The sequence below is a fragment of the Cydia amplana genome, chromosome 14 (genome assembly GCF_948474715.1).
Source record: "Cydia amplana chromosome 14, ilCydAmpl1.1, whole genome shotgun sequence".
Taxonomy (NCBI): domain Eukaryota; kingdom Metazoa; phylum Arthropoda; class Insecta; order Lepidoptera; family Tortricidae; genus Cydia; species Cydia amplana.
In genome coordinates this window covers 11,806,157-11,826,197 of record NC_086082.1, presented here as the reverse complement: position 1 = coordinate 11,826,197, position 20,041 = coordinate 11,806,157, and the positions used below count along the sequence as shown (strand labels likewise).

General features: G+C 36.8%; 1 protein-coding gene across 2 annotated transcripts in view; it reads right to left on the bottom strand.

The window, feature by feature from the left end:
* The window catches only part of LOC134654125 (neuropeptide CCHamide-2 receptor-like), a 115,413-nt gene that overhangs the window by 66,038 nt on the left and 29,334 nt on the right, over window positions 1-20,041 (bottom strand). For both annotated transcript variants that reach the window (XM_063509569.1, XM_063509567.1), the window contains exon 2: window positions 10,708-10,751. The gene's annotated coding sequence lies outside the window, so the exon portion shown is untranslated. The remainder of the gene's footprint in view (window positions 1-10,707; window positions 10,752-20,041) is intronic.

Sequence of the window (20,041 nt, the reverse complement as noted above, 5' to 3'; positions counted from 1 at the left end):
AGTATTAATTTGATTTAATAAAAAAAAGTATTAGGAAGAAAAAACATGAAACTGAAAAGCTTACCTAAGTAAAATACAGGCTGGTATAGGTAAACCAATCCTGACAGATGATTGATCTGTTAGATACTTTTCTGAAAGCATTTTTGGATTTAATATATTTCCTTTTCGATAGATACAAGGAAAATTCCGGCTGTGACAATTGAAATCGCTACAGAAAGAAATATTTCCGGAAAAACATCCGACATATCGGAATTATGTTTACCTTTTTCTTATGATCCGCCTTATATTATTCGTGTGGTAAGATCGTTGTCCCACACACTTGACCTGTCTTTATAAAAAGAAAAGCGGCATTCGAAGTTTTCAAATTGATCTCATTTTGACATCACTTGCACACATCTCGTAATTATATACCTAATGTTCAATTGATCATTGTATCAATTTGTCTATTTAAACTGTCACTTTCGTTTTTATCTTGTTTCAAAAACATACTGCGTCAATACAATTGCGATTCATACGATGTGACTAGCTTACCGGCGTTTAAGCAGTTTGAGACAGGCATTCGGAAAAGGCGCAAAGTGAACATAAAATGCCACTGATGTGGACATACCCTTAGGGCATTAAATAGTATCGCACTGGCAGTTCAGTCTATCCCGAACAGACGCGGTCGTAAGCATCAATGCAACAATAAAATGCTATAAATTTATAGGTATTTTTATTTACTACGTTCACGTTTTAGTGAACAAATTAGTTATATTTACATTTCAGTTGTGTTCTAGAACTATTCATTGATTTGGGGCGTCTTACGAAAACTTACGCGGTTATCTCACATGAGAATTCGCACGTAGCTCTGGTGTACGAGCTTGAAAGTTGAAAGCGCTATGCGCGTATATAGCGATCCGCTCGCACACTGAAGCGAATTCGCATCCAATATGAAGACCGCCTTATAGAGAAAGAGTAAGAATAGAGAAATCTCGAGGGAGATTGGTTGGAAGCTCTATATTTTGGTGAAACGGTGTGGTGCTTTCAGAAATAATTCAATAAATCAATATAGGGGAGACGCACAACAGCCTTAATCGATAAAATGAAAATGATTGAAAATTGAATTCGAAGAAATAATTATAATATATTTCGATTATGATGTGTTGGTTTTCTATCCTAATTTTCTTTATCAACCTTAGAGGCATCCAAATTAGGATAAAATATTAAATTAGGATAGAAAATCAACAGATCGCGCGATAGGTCGCATGAAAATTTAATAGCTAACCTTTTAACCGCCATAGACTGACATATAAGACATACAATATCCAGCTCATTTCACCGCTGTCTAATAAATAAGACGTTATTTTATTTGTTAAGTTATTTAAATAGTTTTAGGTACTCATTCTTTTCTTAGGTTTATTTTAGTTTATAATTAGTATGTTTACTCTATAGATAAATGAATATAAATACTTTTTACAATCAAATAAGACAAAACTTAGTGTAACTTCGTGCCGGCGGTGACACTAGCACGTTCGATGTAAAATTTAAAGCGGTTAAAAGGTTTAAAGATGTTGAAGGTGATGATCGTGACGATATGCGACGATGACATCAATAATAAGAAAACTTTTACTAATTATTTGTTACCTGCCTATAACGAAATTGGGGAAATACGTAATTTAATTTGATTAAGATTCCACTTAAGCGCAATTTCTACATAAGAGCTTACGTGGATTATCTGAAAAGTGCAAGTTTTTCTGGTAATATTGCTTATACCTGAAGACTAAAGTTAAGTTGTGTGCGAAGGTAACTTTGCTAAAACTGGTTGCGCGTAACATATGAAACAAAGAAAAAAACTTTTATGTACTCATTAAAGAGTTACCTGCCTATTTGCTAACAATAATCTGGTAGATTAGAAGTATTGGGTATATAAAGATTGTTATTTCGAGTTGTAGAATGAATGAAACCACACGGTTCCATGTTACGAGTAGGTCACATACCTAACGTAGTACATCATAGGTATTATGTAAATTTTTTGATACTTAACGGAAAAAAATGTTTTAAAACTTTACCATCCTCTGATTTTTGTATTTCCAATATTTCCATTTTAGCCATTTAGACAGTTGATCCTAAAAAACCAGATAGATTACTTCACTATGTATATGACTTACAAAAAGCCGTAAAATAGATAGGCTCAGTAAGATTGCTCTGCGGATAGCAAATCGCGAATCATGCATTGAACTATTATATTACTTTCCGCATGTCGCACCTAGCGTTAGCGTTAGCGTCTCAACACGGAATATCTGGGCTCTCAGGGAACGCTGCTGTGACGAGAGATGAGAAATTACTACTAGCGTGAGAAATTAGATATACAACACGTTTGGATAGCTACTAAAATTGTTACGACGGAAAATATTTTATAACAATTAAGTTAGAGTCGGGCTAAGCTAACTCTGCACCGTGTTTGATAGCACAGAATGTGCAAGCGTTATTTTAAATTTCATATTTTCATAGATATTTTACGTTTAAGGTTCTGTCGTCAATCTGGTAGATAATCTTTTGTTTCATGTCGTCTCGATTTAATTAAAATATCTGGTAGACCGAGCTTCGCTCGGTAAACATATAAAAACTCAAAAATAAGCGTTTTCCCAGAGATAAGACCTAGCTAGATCGATTTTTTGCCCCCGAAAACCCCCATATACCAAATTTCATCGAAATCGTTAGAGCCGTTTCCGAGATCGCCGAAATATATATATAAATAAATAAACAAGAATTGCTCGTTTGAAGGTATTAGATTAGATTTATAATTAAATTTCAATTTATAAAGTACCTATATTTCAATAAATAAACTGTCTGGGCTTAATATGCAAACATTTGGACGATACTCGACTTCGAATACGGTACCTCGAATCAGCCGTCAGAGACAAGCGAGTAGTAAAGACTCTCAATCCAAGTTAAAAGTGGCTTTTACGAGTACGAATAGACGGCAGGCATAAAAACAAAGTCGTAACGCATACCTAATTATTTATATGCATACCTAATAATTCTTGTAGTATCGTCTATAAAAGCGTGCGATTTCTTATGGAGATTTTAAGTCACTTACATACTTATCTTACCCCAGCTAAATAAAGACTCTTATGTTAGGAATATCTTATCATATTCGTATAACTTTTCAATTATCATTAGCCTTTCGAAAGGGCGGGTCACGTTCGACATATGTACTAAAATAAATATTGGCATTCGCCTTGGAATTTTTTATTAGCAAAAATGAATCGACCTCGGGAAGCCAATTTGCTCTTGAAATATTTTATTAGCTATCATTTGCCTAATAAAAATGTAGAAACGAGTGAATCGTAATTCGTAATGCTTACATCGGATATTTATAGAGGATATACCACTATAAAAAACAACGGGTTGCACTCAGGGAGTGCCGGCAGAAGTGAAAACTCAATGACTAGTGCAAAATGCACTATGTATAATTGAGGTTAACGCCATCTAGCGTTATTTCGTCGCTTTACTTGAAACCCCTAAGTACATCACTGTTAGTGCTCGAGTTATATTAATACCAGTTAGAGCGAAACTCACTAGATGTCATTTAAATCAATAAAGAAAAACTCAATGACATTACATGTAACAGGTCCTTACGGTCACGTGATCTCTTGTGAGTTTAACATTTTTTCCCCACCTCAAAAAGTGCACAGCGCCGCTAAAGAAGTTTTCACTTTAAAATAAGGTAAAAAAACACTAGCCAACACGCCACGATATACAAAACACTTAGGAATCTGCGCTTATAATTTTAGTGGAATGCAATATGTTGTACCTAATGTAGTGCATCAATTTCACATTACCTATAACGATCAAAGTGATTAGGGAGCTTGAAACCAATTTTAGACACGATATTTCGTGTTAGACAGTAGTTTCATGTAGCATTACACTATACCTACATTTAATCTTATTGATTATCTGTACTCAAATATCAAATGATTATGATGGTCTTATATCAAATGATATTAGAGTTTTTTGTATCAAACTGCAAATAAGAAACATTATTTTACTTTGGTTTTAATTCAAAAAGCGGCAAGCTTTGAAAATAAGTTATGATAGGTATCGCTTCATAAGACCTCATTGTTATTATATATCCTGTATATATCCTTATATTGCGCGGGCGGAAGTGACCTATCTGCCCCATGTGTGCGGGTAAGTAGCAGTCTATGCTTTTGTGGGTCAATAAACCACGCCCTATAGCACATAATAGAACATTGACTAAAATAATAATACACTCATACACATAAACGCGTTTTACGTCAATTCATAACTGAGCATAGTCGCCTGGGTATTAATTTATTATAGGTATCATCTGTTAAAAACCGGCCAAGTGCGAGTCGGACTCGCGAACGGAGGGTTCCGCACCATCAACAAAGAATAGAGCAAAACAAGCAAAAAAACGGTCACCCATCCAAGTACTGACCCCGCCCGACGTTGCTTAACTTCGTTCAAAAATCACGTTTGTTGTATGGGAGCCCCACTTAAATCTTTATTTTATTCTGTTTTTAGTATTCGTTGTTATAGCGGCAACAGAAATACATCATCTGTGAAAATCTGTCTAGCTATCACGTTTCGTGAGATACAGCCTGGTGACAGACGGACGGACAGACGGACGGACAGCGGAGTCTTAGTAATAGGGTCCCGTTTTTACCCTTTGGGTACGGAACCCTAAAAAGCAACGTTATTATCCGACGTAGCACGTTATCAGCCGCCTTCCATTGAAGGCGGCTAGGGCATTCCCTAGGGTTGTGAAACTGACATAACGTATTAGTCCTTTGTAACCTGAGAGCGCCTTGAAGGCAATACACTAATGGCTGCTCTTTCATCGATAGAGCTTTCAATGGAAAATACAGTGTCATGTCTGCTTCCTTTTGATAAGTTTCTATTTGTTCCGGAGCATGCAAGGAAATTCAAGATAGTAAAAAGTGGTCGCGTCAAAATAGTTCTGGAAAACTAGCGTCCTTACAATATAATAGTTTATGATTTGGCTTTTATTGTATAGATTTTGTGCAATAGACGGTTTGAACATGGCCACTTTTATTGTATAGATTTTGTGGAATAGACGGTTTGAACCACAGACAATCCAACCTCTAGACATAGCATAGTTGCGCTACCCCCTCTGCCACACATACGGTAGCGTTACTCCATCTTCGAGTCAATCCCGTGCCGTGATTGGTCCGTGTCTTTGAACGGACCAATCACGGCACGGGATTCGCTCACCTCGTCCCCCCGCACCCCCGTATTTTTGGCAGCATTGGTTTCATGAAAGAATTGGCCTAAGCTCAGTCTAGAGGTTGGATTGTCAGTGGTTTGAACATGGCCACTTTCTGGGCTATTAACACAATGTTTACTTGTCCCTTCATCCTTTTATACAAAGGTCCTTTTTAGATAACCGCCGACCATCAAGATCGTAAACATGCAAGTTATTCATTATGATTTTTATCATCGTATATTTTCATAAAAAGCTTTTTTTCGGCGATAATGACGATGGCGTTTAACGCTTGTTCGACAACGTGAAAGCATTAAAAAGTTTTTATTTTTTTCCTTTATGAAGGATTTGGTACTGAACTACCATTACTCAAAAGAAAAAGGCATGAATTTAGAATCGTAGTAGATACTTCTGTAAAATATGTACGCATTTTTAAGCAAGCTTTTAATGTTTAAAAGTAAGTTTAGGTATAGGGTTGGTTAAGGTATACCGCTGGCCCTACACACTTTTAGCCGCCGGGACCTAAAAGTTTTTGAGTGTAACCACGGGTCAGAAACACGAAACACAGTATAAAATATCCAAAAAAGTAAGGTTTATCATCCATTAGGTCGCATGCAAAGCGGAGCCAAATCCTGATTTTAAAATCTGTGGTTTCAATATTGATATTGTGTTGTCTGAAAGAGATCGCTCTTTAACCATCTGTTGTCTGAAGGTTGTCTGCCTCTATCATTAATCAATTGTTTTTCTTTAAGCTGTCTTTTTTACTGAGGTGTGCCAATAAAGAGTAGGTATTCTATGTATCTATTGATTTGTTGCCTTTGTACCTACATCCTGATTGACGCCCGTGAATTCCACTGCAATTCGTATAATTAGGCATCTCGATCGCACTTATTGGTGTCCGCAAGAGGAACTGCAAGTCCTGTCAAGGTCGCAGCATCAACTCCAAAACTATGACTTATTAGTAAAATCCGGATCTCTGGGTCAATGTTACTACATTCTTACTCAAAATCCAGGAAAAGGTATAAAAAATAGACATATTGAGTTAGCAAATAGCGTTAAAGATTACCTAAACGAGACCAAAATATTACCTAAACGCGACCAAAAGTTAGATCACACAACCTTCCATTCAACCACCGTTGAACTAAATATTCTTAGAAGAATTTCATCAAGATAAGCCTTCCATAAATGGGAAAAAAGGAGTGTCGGATAAAGCCGATATTCTCTCTAGGAAAATATTACGGACGTCCCGGTATTTGGCACAAATATGCGAAAACCACAAAAATAAGTGCCAGATAAGAACCAGGAAATAGACTAGTGTTGGTAAGACCTTGAATTGATCCTTCTAAGACTCGAATCATTAATTATCAAAACTTGAATGCTTTTTAAACTTCGGTCCTGTTTAAAGAATACTGAGTATACCTATTATTGTCTACAGTTTATAAAGTAGGTAGGTAATTTTTCATAACACAGAATTACCTACGTCATATTGCGCAATCTTTCGAAGACGCGAATATTCTTTCCTTTTTAGGGTTCCGTAGCCAAATGGCAAAAAACGCAACCCTTATGGATTCGTCATGTCTGTCTGTATATCCGTCCATATGTCACAGCCACTTTTTTCCGAAACTATATATACTGTTGAAACTTGGTACGTAGATGTATTCTGTGAACCGCATTAAGATTTTGACACAAAATATAGAATAAAAAACAATAAATTTTGTGGGTCCCATACTTAGAACTGAAACTCAAAAAAATTTTTTTTTTCATCAAACCTATACTCGTACGTGTGGGGTATAGGGATAGGTCTTCAAAAACCGGCCAAGTGCGAGTCGGACTCGCGCATGGAGGGTTCCGCACTAGCAACAAAAAATAGAGCAAAACAAGCAAAAAAAAACGGTCACCCATCCAAGTACTGACCCCGCCCGACGTTGCTTAACTTCGGTCAAAAATCACGTTTGTTGTATGGGAGCCCCACTTAAATCTTTATTTTATTCTGTTTTTAGTATTTGTTGTTATAGCGGCAACAGAAATACATCATCTGTGAAAATTTCAACTGTAGCTAGCTAGCTATCACGGTTCGTGAGATTCAGCCTGGTGACAGACGGACGGACGGACGGACGGACGGACAGCGGGGTCTTAGTAATAGGGTCCCGTTTTTACCCTTTGGGTACGGAACCCTAAAAATGATATTGAGGTTTCTAATATCATTTTTTTCTAAACTGAATAGTTTGCGCGAGAGACACTTCCAAAGTGGTAAAATGTGTGTCCCCCCCCCCCCCCCGTTACTTCTAAAATAAGATAATGATAAAATTAAAAAAATATATATGATGTACTGCAAACTTCCACCGAAAATTGGTTTGAACGAGATCTAGTAAGTAGTTTTTTTTTGGTGTTCCCCATACTTAGAACTGAAAATGAAAAATTTTTTTTTTCATCAAACCCATACTTGTGGGGTATGGATAGGTACTATGGATAGGTCTTCAAAAATGATATTGAGGTTTCTAATATATTTTTTTTCTAAACTGAATAGTTTGCGCGAGAGACACTTCCAGAGTGGTAAAATGTGTGCCCCCCCCCTGTAACTTCTAAAATAAGAGAATGATAAAACTAAAAAAAATATATGATGTACATTACCACGCAAACTTCCACCGAAAATTGGTTTGAACGAGATCTAGTAAGTAGTTTTTTTTTAATACGTCATAAATCCCCTAAATACGGAACCCTTCATGGGCGAGTCCGACTCGCACTTGGCCGCTTTTTTTAAGACTAACCTCCAAAATTAATGACCGAGTCTTATTGAAGGCAGTCCTTTTGATTCACGCTTAACAAACACTCAATATGAAGATTTGAGTCACGTGCAACTCAAGAGTGTCATTATAGTTGAGTTATTCAAGTGAAGAATTGTAAGACTCAAGTTCTTACCAACACCCAACACTAAGCAGGAATTTGATCTTATTTACACGCCTGGATTTTGATCATACCTACGCAGAATAAACGTAATACAATTTACCTTTGGCGATTAGATATGAAAACTGAATGAACCTTTACATTTTTCATGGCAATATCACGCTGCTTTTTGCATGATTAAATTGTTATATCGATTTACATACAGGTAAAAAAATATTTATTGCGTTTGATTAGATTTGGAGCGAATATGTGTAAAGGAAATCGAATAGACATCATCTATCTTTTTACTTTCCTAACCTTATTGGATGAGAAATGAAGAAATACAATTTGTCAATATACCTGCTGGGAGCGATAATATAGGGTTTCTAGTCTTCGATTATAGTAGGGAAAAAAGAATATCGGAATACAAATGTTTACTTATATCTTGTTATCGATAACTATTTCAAATCTATCTCAAACAAAAACACTCACACAAAGATCGTAGATAAAAAAGCTGATAATGTAATATCTTAAGTGAAATCTTTGCCCGATCGATGACACACTATCACGAGTGCAAATCTAATAAAATCGTGCGTATGTTTCAGAGCATGGGAGCAGGCATTATACAGGATCAACAGATATATATATATTCAAACTACAATTCCAACAAAATAAACGAAAACATTCTGAACAATTAAATAAACCCCTATTCAACAAATTAGCTCGCTATAAATGTTCGATTGCGTAATCTTTTTCGCAATTTGTCTTCTCGGTTGCCTCTCCGGAAATCCCCTAACGTCACGACACCCCCTTAGGGAACGTAGTTAATGAAAAGGGAAGTTGCGAATATATTGGCATTCTTACAATCGGCTCTTATTGCGAGACAGTAGTTAATTATTGGGACTGCCGAATTGCTTTGTAATTGAAGGCTTGAAGCTGATTCGCATAGCGGTGGCTCACTTTGCCATCTCTTTGACTCTAGGCACGACTGTATGTGCCTACTGAAAAGGAAGTCTAGTGTACAAATTAACAGTAAGGTTCGGACTTGCCATTAATGACAGGCAGCTTAATCTAGTGCTTCCGCATTGGCGAGTTTGTGGGGATACAAACAACGACCAGTCCTGACTGGTCGTCAATGCGTCGCCAGAGCGTCAAGATTTGATAATAACATCACTAGCGCTCCATTCTGGCGGCCTAGCCAAGGTGACAATCGCTATCGCTTCGCCATCGAATCGATATGGAAGAGAGACAGAGAGACATATAGCGATTCGATGGCGAAGCGATAGCGATTGTCACCTTAGCTAGGCCGCCTGGTACGTTAAGGTGGCATTTGGATGGTGCTCCATTCTGCTACGTTAAGGTGGCATTCGGATGGTCACTGCAAATGCAGCTTCATTAAGTACTGTTACTGCTACGCCGTCGGCATGCGCACAGTCACACATTTTATCAAGGAAATTGACAGTGACAGCGCCCTTTTCAGTGCCGCAGCAGTAATCCCGCAACAGGAATGCATCTGCAGTTGCCATCCGAATGTTACATTAAGAAATTGAGGCTAAAGTAACCGCGTCTTTCGCAAACATGTAAATTTGCGGTGCGTTCGCAAGAAATATATAATTATATTACACCTTAAGATGTAATCAACCCACATCCGCTCATGTATTAGACGGGTTCTTAAGGGCAAGATATCATCATTAATTCAAATTCCCCTTTATGCTTTTGCCTTTATGCATACTAACATTCCTATTAACTTGGCTGTCATAATCAGGTAAAATTATTTTGAGATCTGAGATTAGGTAGTTTTATTATGTACGTAAAACAGTAATGTTAATTTACGATACTATTAGTTACCTATTCTATGATAATGCTAGCAATTGTTTTGTAATATTGGCTAAACGTGTAATACTAGTTATATGATTATGTGATTATATCCACTTAAATTTACCGTGTTGAAAAGAATAAAACATTATCATTATACACATAGGCATTTAGATTTATACTGTATTTACACAAATATGCTTTTAATTCCAAAGAGCAAGATATTTCTTAACGTTATTAGTTATTACCCACATACGGGCAAGCTGTTTCAGATATCGAATTAAATACATTATGTATCTGTAAGCCTATATAATAAAGTTTTAGGAACAATGATAGGTACTCGTACACCTGTTGTTAACATTCCATCACAAATAGATTTTATTTTAGATCGTAAATCTGAGCGAGCAAATGTGATCGATGTCTACTTTTGAATCATCTATTGCTGGTAGGTATTGCTACCGTCAAAACAAAGCTTATACATCCATAATCATAATCATCATCGCATTTATTCGTGATAAACTATAACATACACAAGTACACAACCAACAGAGAAAATTAAACATAAAATAAATACATAGTTTACCACGAAATGGTCCCGCCTCAGCATAATGCTAACCCAGAAGTCAGCGCTGATCTTCCGGCGAGACCATTTGTGGGTCACGAAATGAAACGCCATACGCAGCCTATACATTAATGTTGTCTTAAACTGTTTCAGCGTGGTTTAGGAACTATTAAAATATTTTACAAACAATATCTATATTTATTATGTATGTACTTACCAACGATTCAAGCTGTTTTCAGCCCTTTGAGGTCACGGACTAACCTGAAATAAAAAATAAATTTGAAATATATTTTTTAATCCCTAATTTATGTTAAAAACATAACTTCCTGTTTTTAAATCGTTATAATAAGTTCAACAGCTTATAATTTCCGTGAATATACATATTAGTTAGTAAAACCAAAATCATGTTCAGTCACGTGAGTGCAACAATTCCCATAATAATACCGGTAGAACAGTGGTTGTAAAACCATAAGCTGGTAACGGTGTGCATCAACATAAATTATATGGACGCTTGTTGAAATGTTGACCGCTGACGTCATTGCAGCACTTGAGGCGGGCGCTATGGACAGATCATTGAAAGCACTGTAAACGGAAAATCTATACTGATAATAATATCAGCGAACTCAACGAACAATAGGTAGAAGTCTCGACATGCATTCTGTTTAGATTTAATAACGACACTAACCGCTACCCATGACTTTGTCTGCGTAGAAGTCATTAAGGATCAGCTATCCACTACCATACAATCGAAGTTACGCTCTCATAATTAAATAACGACATTCTGAAATTACACAACAACACAACACAACAAACTCACAAGTCTACTTGAGCTTACCGTGGGACTTAGTCAATCTGAATAAGAATTTCCTACACCTAATGTAAAAAATATATATATTTATCTATGTCTGGCACTAGTTTTTGTTGCTAGAAATTGTAATATAAATACTACTACCTACTTCTACTCTCTCTATTATCCGGCTTTTGCGTGTCGGCCCAATTCTAACAATGCTTATACGATGCCAAAGCGATACAATACCGATCTGTCAGTGTCAAAAGTGACGTTTTTGTTTGAAGAGATGCTTCAAAACAAAAACTTTGCTTGTAAGCATTGTTCGAATTGGGCCGTGTGACTCTTAAACTACACTCTCACTCAGATTAAACCTACTAATACTCTTGTACTAAATTGCAACCGAAATAGCACCTCCTTGGGAGATAAATTCCAGGATGAGAATACTCATAACTTATCAGTATAACACGCGACACGCGACACGCGCTTTTACGCTTTTACTACTGACAAGATTTGGTTGATCCAGTGATCAACCAAATGTTGTCAGTAGTAAAAGGCGGCAAATTTGAAAAATCGCGGGTTAGCAACACTGTGTTCGAATAATTCCAAAATCGCGTGTCATCTGTGTGTTATCTGTGGAATGTGGATCGTGAATGACAGCCATCATCTTATTGTTTACATTCTGAATCGTTTCTATTTCAAGAGAAATTTCTGCTGTCACCATTAAATACCAAGATTATGCATGACCTCAAGCAAAGCTAAGGTGCCTACAATGTACAATCATGCTCGTTGACGGTAAACATTACTAAAATTTCAGGTTATGATAATTCACTCGAACTGACGTATGAAGGGCGGAAAAATAAACACGTTTTGGTTCGATGTACATTGCTGCTTTTCTTAGCGCAATTCTGCTCTTTGAGTGTTACATGGTGTTACCCTACTTTAATTTGCAGTACATTGCTACTGACAAGATTTGCTTGACGCACTATAGTAAATTAATTATCTATTCACGGTAACAATAGGAACAAGTAATAGTTTGTCAAGGGACTGTCTCATTTCAATCATAGACAGAGAGAATCATACTGTCTTTGTCTTACATTAGTACTAGCACCCAAAAGAAAAGGATGAGTACCTACTGTTTTCTTTGTTCTTATTTACTGATAATTTGGTTTGGTTTGGTAGCTAATATATTAAAGCTGAAGATATACCTAAAGTGTTATTCAATAGAACTTGCTAACCATGTAAACAAACCGCCATACTAAAATTGACACTGAATGTCAATTTACTAGTAACTTTTGTCTACATATAGGTAGTTAGCATGTTCTATTGAATGACACTTCAGGTGTTATCTGGTAGAAATAAGCCGTTTCAAAATAAACACTTGTTTAAGTTTGCTGAACACGGTAATTCGTTTCAACCCAAATTTTCCGCGAGTCCAATAGTGAGAAAGTATACAAACGTGTAATAACTAAAAGGAAACACATGTTGGAGGAAAATGAGGTGGTTTCTCTAACAAAGATATGTGGAACTAGGAATGTGTTTGATGTTTCCAAATTAGGAAAGATTCCCTCTTAGCCTGGAAAGGATAGATGTTTCTTTCAAGGTTTCTAAGTTTTGCTTTGATCTCTTATATACCTCATGATATCTCTAGTTTATTCATTAATATTATAAATAAATTATTCTCTTTATTTATTTATCTTCTCTAAGTTAGGTTATTTTATAATATGGATATAAAAATAAAACACAAAAACACTTACAAAAACAATACAAAATACATATAAACACATTATAAAAAACCTAACCTAGGGTGCCGCCAGCAGCGGGGCAAGGCGGCAATTATTCTTATTCTTATTCATAATATGAATGAATAAACTTCAAGGCCGGTCAATTGACTAAGAACATTTTGAAAGGAAATAACGAGTATGTTACAAGCATCAGGCGGTCGACACATTGGAAGCGCTCAGGTGTGCAAGCGGGACATCGCTATAATGCGTTTATAACGCTGTCTCGCTCACACGCCTTATTTACTGCACCGAATAGCACTGAATAATTATACAGTCATGAAAATAACCCTGTTTGCGACATGCTAACTAGCAATATGCCTCACATGGATAATTGTTACTGCCAAATTATCTTCCTTATGCACTTTAATGTGTAAGTAATTAATTAGATCATTTATTCATAAGTACACAAGTAATCAATTATTACTAGTAATTAATTAGTGCACTAGTTAGTATAAAACTTCAGATTCAGTAAAAAAAAAATCTTTTGTATTCGTTCACATATGTGGTTTCAATAGTGTGTAAACTTAGTTAGTACTTACCAATTAGTATTTTATAGCTTCAAGTGACTGTGTAGATGTAAATGGTTTTAATTTCCCGAGATAAAGGGCCTTGTCAGACAGACGAACGGACGGATAACAAAGTGATCCTATAAATAAGGGTTCCGTTTTATCCTTTTGAGGTACGGAACCTTAAAAAAAATATGCTTCCGATGTCTCATTTTACGTGCATTTTACCTACTGCTGAAACCATAAATGTTCATTCATAAAATTCCCTGATTCCCGGAGAGATTCGTAATCACGATGGAGCATTACGTGATTTTTGCAATAAAGCTATATATACACCGTAAATATTTCTCCGTCTACCATTGTGTGCGTGTTCGCAGTTTGATTTACGGAGTATCCTTACGTCACAGATTCCAGATTACCTACCAGATGGAGCATATGACACGACTCGCGGTCGCCATACATTCGTGCCCTCTACTAGGTAATTTATAAATCGCGCGCCAAACTCATTTCAGTTGCATTCAGCCTGTGATAGTTCCAATATGAAATAAAATACAGTTTCTGTGGTATCAATTCATTTAGTATGAAACTAAGTGGTGTAAGCATATAAGTAAATTGCATTAGGTATATCCTCTCGAGTGGCATTCTATTTTTATACAGTTTGATTTGTTTCCTCACGTAGGCAGTAACTGTACAGTCGCCATCTGATATATCGGAGCGGCTAAGGCGGTCACAAATATATTGAACACGCTTCTATTGACAGGGCGTTAGAGTGCGTGTTCATATATTTGTGAACACCTTGGCCGCTCGGATATATCTGATGGCGACTGTACACTGTACACTGGTGGACGTAAAATTCCCCTTGAAAACAAATAACGAAATAAATTACTACCTACTTTCAAGTAGAAGAACGGCTGCCGTAGGTATGGCTTTCGTAAACTTTTCTTAATGCGGAGTCTATGGGTGTTAATCAAAGATTCACGGACAATATATCAAACTACAAAATGTAAACTGTATCATGTACGTAAGAGAACAGGAAATAGTTTAATGGATTTTAGAAAATACGACTTTCCAGAGAGTAGCGGAGCAGTGGTGGGGTATGATGTCCCGATCTCCGTAAAACCAAAGACGTTTACAAGTGGCAGATCGTAGTAGATGTACCTGAAGGACAATTATTAAATGACTTTTAAAGTGAAAGAGGTTATTATATTTACGATTACTTGAATAAACTAGTTAATTGCAAAAGTCTGCTGTTTCTTGCTGACTAGTGGGAGTCAAAACAAGAATAAGCTTCCTCGCGTTGTCCCGGAATTTTGCCACGGCTCATGGGAGCCTGGGGTCCGCTTGGCAACTAATCCCAGTAATTGGCGTGGGCACTAGTTTTTACGAAAGCGACTACCATCTGACCTTCCAACCCAGAGGGTAAACTAGGCCCGTATTGGGATTAGTCCGGTTTCCTCACGATGTTTTCCTTCACCGAAAAGCGACTGGTAAATATCAAATTATATTTCGTACATAAGTTCCGAAAAACTCATTGGTACGAGCCGGGGTTTGAACCCGCGACCTCCGGATTGCAAGTCGCACGCTCTTACCGCTAGGCCACTAGCGCTTCAGTGCTTCTTCAGTGGGACGTTATTAATAAATAAAATTAAATCATTCCTTTTTTTTTATACCACATCGGTGGCAAACACATACAGGCCGCCTGATGGTAAGCAGTCACCGTAGCCTATGGACGCCTGCAACTCCAGAGGTGTTACATGCGCGTTGCCGACCTTTTAAAAACCTGTACACTCCGTTTTTGAAGAACCCCATACTGTAAACCCTCGGGAAAACCTCGGAAGGGAGCTCATTCCACAGCCGGAGCGTCCGCGGGAGGAAATTCCTCTTAAACCGCACAGTACGCGACCATTTAGGTTCTAGGGTGTGTGGATGAACACCCTGCCGATGGCGAGCGGTGCGGTGATAGAAATCTGCCGTTGGCATCATGTCAAACAATTCTTCAGAGCACAGCCCATTGTACAAGTGGTAGAACACACATAAGGAGGCAAGGTCTCTCCTCAGACTTAAAGGTTCAATACCGCTTGTGAGTTTGTTTGTTTGTATATTATAATAATATTGTTTACAAAACTATGAATTATATCAAGAACGCTACTGTACAACATTTTTCACCGTCGTAATAAGTACCTGTGTGGGATGAGCTAATGAAAGTTAGCCTAACGTTTCCACTAATTCTACGTTGGTGTCATACAATAAAATAATGCTATTACTAAGCCCTTTCAAATGAGATATGTCTCAACAGTATACATCCATGGGACAAATTGCCCATTCTCCTTTCCGAGCAAGTTTGAGGAAAGCTTTTTCTGACCTTTTTAAAATACTTTGCCCTCTTATTTGACGTTTAATGTAGGTCCCAAGGTTAGATGGGACGTAATAAAGTCAACCCAAGTAAATTGTGTTACCCGACATATTGCGTGTTGAGATTTTGCCACTTTGCATAATTTTTAGCATAATATGAAAGGGCTATCCGTTCCGCCTTTCATCTCCTTGAAAAAGTTTCCTGGTAATTGCGTACTTGTATATTATGGTTCTATTCAAATTGTTCCCCACCGTAAATTTAGTATAGATGGATTATGGTGGCCAACAAATAAATTCGACCAATCATAGTATCGCATTGCGTACTAATGTTTTGTCCCTCACAGACGCACGCACATCTATAGGATCCTACCATCTATGACTGACACCTAAAATGAATTACATTGGTATGACGCATGTCGTGTTGAAGTATCAATCACGACGTCATCTGTCCCACTCACACCAAGCTGACGTGACAGTGACGAACACATCGATCACTTTTCTGCCAATTAAGTTACAGGTAGTTTATAACCGATCACTCACTAACCACTAGTTTTATTATCTTTGCCTCGCTCTATTTTCTACTATAATGTTTAGGCTAAGTTTACTTATACCAAAGAGAATGGATATAGAGGGTTACTGTAATAGTACATTTTGTAGTCACAGTAAATTTACTGCCATCTATCGACAGATCGACACACGATTAAAACTAAAAATGAAAAGTATAAAAATATCAAAAATAATACGCCATAAAAAAAGACGCCATCTAGCCGAGCATAGGCCAAAGGTGATGGCGCCATCTATCCGAGAATGACATTTTCTTGATTTCCGAGACACGTTTTTACCTTAGACTTTATTCATCTTATTGGCAAGGTGCGAAGTCGGTGGAGGGGGAAGTGGCGCTGATCGTCACAAACACAGCTAATCTTATGAAATGTCCGCCATTAGTACTAGTGGCAGCCGCTTGAACTAGTTTTACTCCATAAGATTTAACGTAGAAAGTCCGCCAAAATGAGGGCAGCACCAGTCGTGCACCTAGCGAATACGGAGTTATATATGTCTTTGCTTATACCTATTTATTGTTTCATCTGCCACTATTGATGCTGACTGTATGGTAAAATTTAATAACAAGCTGGCGGTTTGGAGATCCGGGAGCAATTAACGTGTGTCGCCAAAAATATCTTTGGAATTTAATTATTATATATTTGGAATTTTATCGAAAGCCTTCCTGCAATATGGGATTTATTCAGATATTTTTATACAGCCAGAAAATTGTGATAAAATGTGATTTATACACAACAATAAACAAAAGGCTGAAATATAATCGGTCGTCGACCGCGTGGGTTTAATACACGAGCAGGCAATTACACATGTGTAAGAGACGTAAAGTATGAGTAATATAATGTCATAAATAGAAATTGGTATTGTAGCAAAGTATGTACAAACAAAGACGTTTTATAATGGCGAGGTGAAGTGAGGCGGGACAGGACAGGAAACTTAAATATAACTGTCGGAAATTTACCTAATAGTTTTTGATTTTATTTGACAAAATGATTAATGACTTTATCTTTGACTTTTATCTTACCTCGCGTCGTAAATTGAAAAGCAGTTTTACATTACATATGGGGCTACTTTTCCGCACTAGTGCGTAAAATAGCACTTTTCGTGCGTATGTCGAAACTTTAAAGTGCCATATGTACTGTAAAACGTTGTTCGATACACGTGCGAATAGGTAATTCGCAACTCGTGTCGATAAAAACTCCCTTCGGTCGTGTTTTAATTTATCGCCACTCGTTTCGAATTTCCTCTTTTTCGCACTTGTATCGAAAATAACTATTATTTATTTAACAAATGTAATTTATTATTTTAATTACTATTTGTTCGTTCCCCACCTATTACCTATAGGTAGTATGTGTATGCTTTTTCCTAATTTATCTCTTTCATTGACAGGTGGCTACTTCGATAATATATTCTAATCTATTGCTTATTACAAAAATAACCACCTACTTTTAGCCGATATATAAATAAAGAAGCGTTAAAATAAGTAAAGCTCGAATAAAGTGTTAGGTAGCCTCTGGGCTGTACTGAAATAGCAAAAAGTTGTCAGCTGCCAGACCTTCCGGCAGTTACTGCCCGCTCGGCCACATATTCTACCTCCCGTAACATATGGCGTAACTACATTTGACAGCTTATTATATTTTCTACCTTATTCTCATACGATAAGGTACACAGTTCGATGAATTCACAATGGTACCAGCAGGTATCGGCGTATCGATGGCCGGAAAATGAAAGTTCAACTTTACCTGTGGACACGTCAAACGTTCGCCACGTTTTAAAATATGTAACCTACTTTGCAATTTTACTTCGCATTGAAACACGTAGGAGGAACCGATATTTGACTTGAATAGACCTTGGTAGCAAAGTGTTGGTTAGAACTTGTCATATTTATAAATAACAACTCATGAATCCATCAAAAGACAAACCTACCAACACTATTTGCTGTAGGTATTGGTTCATAAGGAGGTATAACACGTAGGTACTTAAGGTAATTGCGTTATTCTGAGTTCACGTATAATAAAAAAGCGGCCAAGTGCGAGTCGGACGCGCCCATGAAGTGTTCCGTATTTAGGGGATTTATGACGTATAATAAAAAACTACTTACTAGATCTCGTTCAAACCAATTTTCGGTGGAAGTTTGCATTATATATTTTTTTTAGTTTTATCATTTTCTTATTTTAGAAGTTACGGGGGGGGGGGGGAGGGGACATTTTACCACTTTGGAAGTTTCTCTCGCGCAAACTATTTAGTTTAGAAAAAAATGATATTAGAAACCTCAATATCATTTTTGAAGACCTATCCATAGATACCCCACACGTATGGGTTTGATGAAAAAAAAAATTAGTTTCATTTCTAAGTATGGGGAACCCCCAAAAATTTTTTTTTCTATTTTTATGTGAAAATCTTAATGCGGTTCACAGAATACATCTACTTACCAAGTTTCAACAGTATAGGTCTTATAGTTTCGGAAAAAAGTGGCTGTGACATACGGGCGGACGGACAGACCGACAAACAGACATGACGAATCTATAAGGGTTCCGTTTTTTGCCATTTGGCTACGGAACCCTAATAAAGTAGACTTCCTTAGTCAAAACATTCTTCTAATAATACAGGCAAGGTATAACACGTAGGTACTTAAGGTAATTGCATTATTCTGAGTTCACGTATAATAAAGTAGACTTCCTTAGTCAAAACATTATTCTAATAATACAGGCAAGGTATAAGAAAAACACTGATAATAGAACTATTACGTGTTAACGATTGTCTTAATATCGTTAGGGAAAAATGATCCTTTTTTGGTTGCCTATTTAGTCTAAAATTTATTCAGCCGTGTTCCAAAAAATCTGGCGTAGGTATGCAAATAAAGACTTGGCTAAGGTCTTTACCTTAATAAAAGAAGGTAATAAACCTCAAAAAATAGCAGCATGAGATTAAATTTATGTAGGTGATTCATGATTTATAGGATCATTCAGAAGATGGAGATGGAAAAAATCTGTTAGATATTTCGCACTCAAGATCGTACCAGCATCCTTGGAGTTTTATGAGCCGTTATTGTTCTTAAACTTTGTTACACAAAATAAAGAAAATTCGATGTGATTCGGGCCTTGTTAGATTGGCTTAAACTTCGAATATTTGTAAGTTTAAGTTTCGAAACAACCTGTCAACGCGGAATGTTCGTTTTCAAATTTATGAGCGCAGTTCTATTTAAATTCTCGACGGCATGGAATACTATTCCGTACTTGTCCCATGTTACTATTGCTTACAGGCACAGCGTTTACTGAACATGTTTATTGAAAAATAATAAAATTTTGATAACGCAAAGTACGATTTATTTATAGTGGAAAAAAGCTAACGCTACGTATAAAAACTTTATCTTTCCTGAAATCTACGGAGTTGGGGGTCAGATATTATCAGTGCTCGGACAAGTCATCGCAGAAACAGATATGGACTTGGGACAAGACTATTATAAAGTCGCGACTTAAGATTATTATTATCTAAAGCTGATATTATCGTAATTTATAATTTAACATTTGACCTTTTTAGTCGCATATCTGTCATGGATTTGTC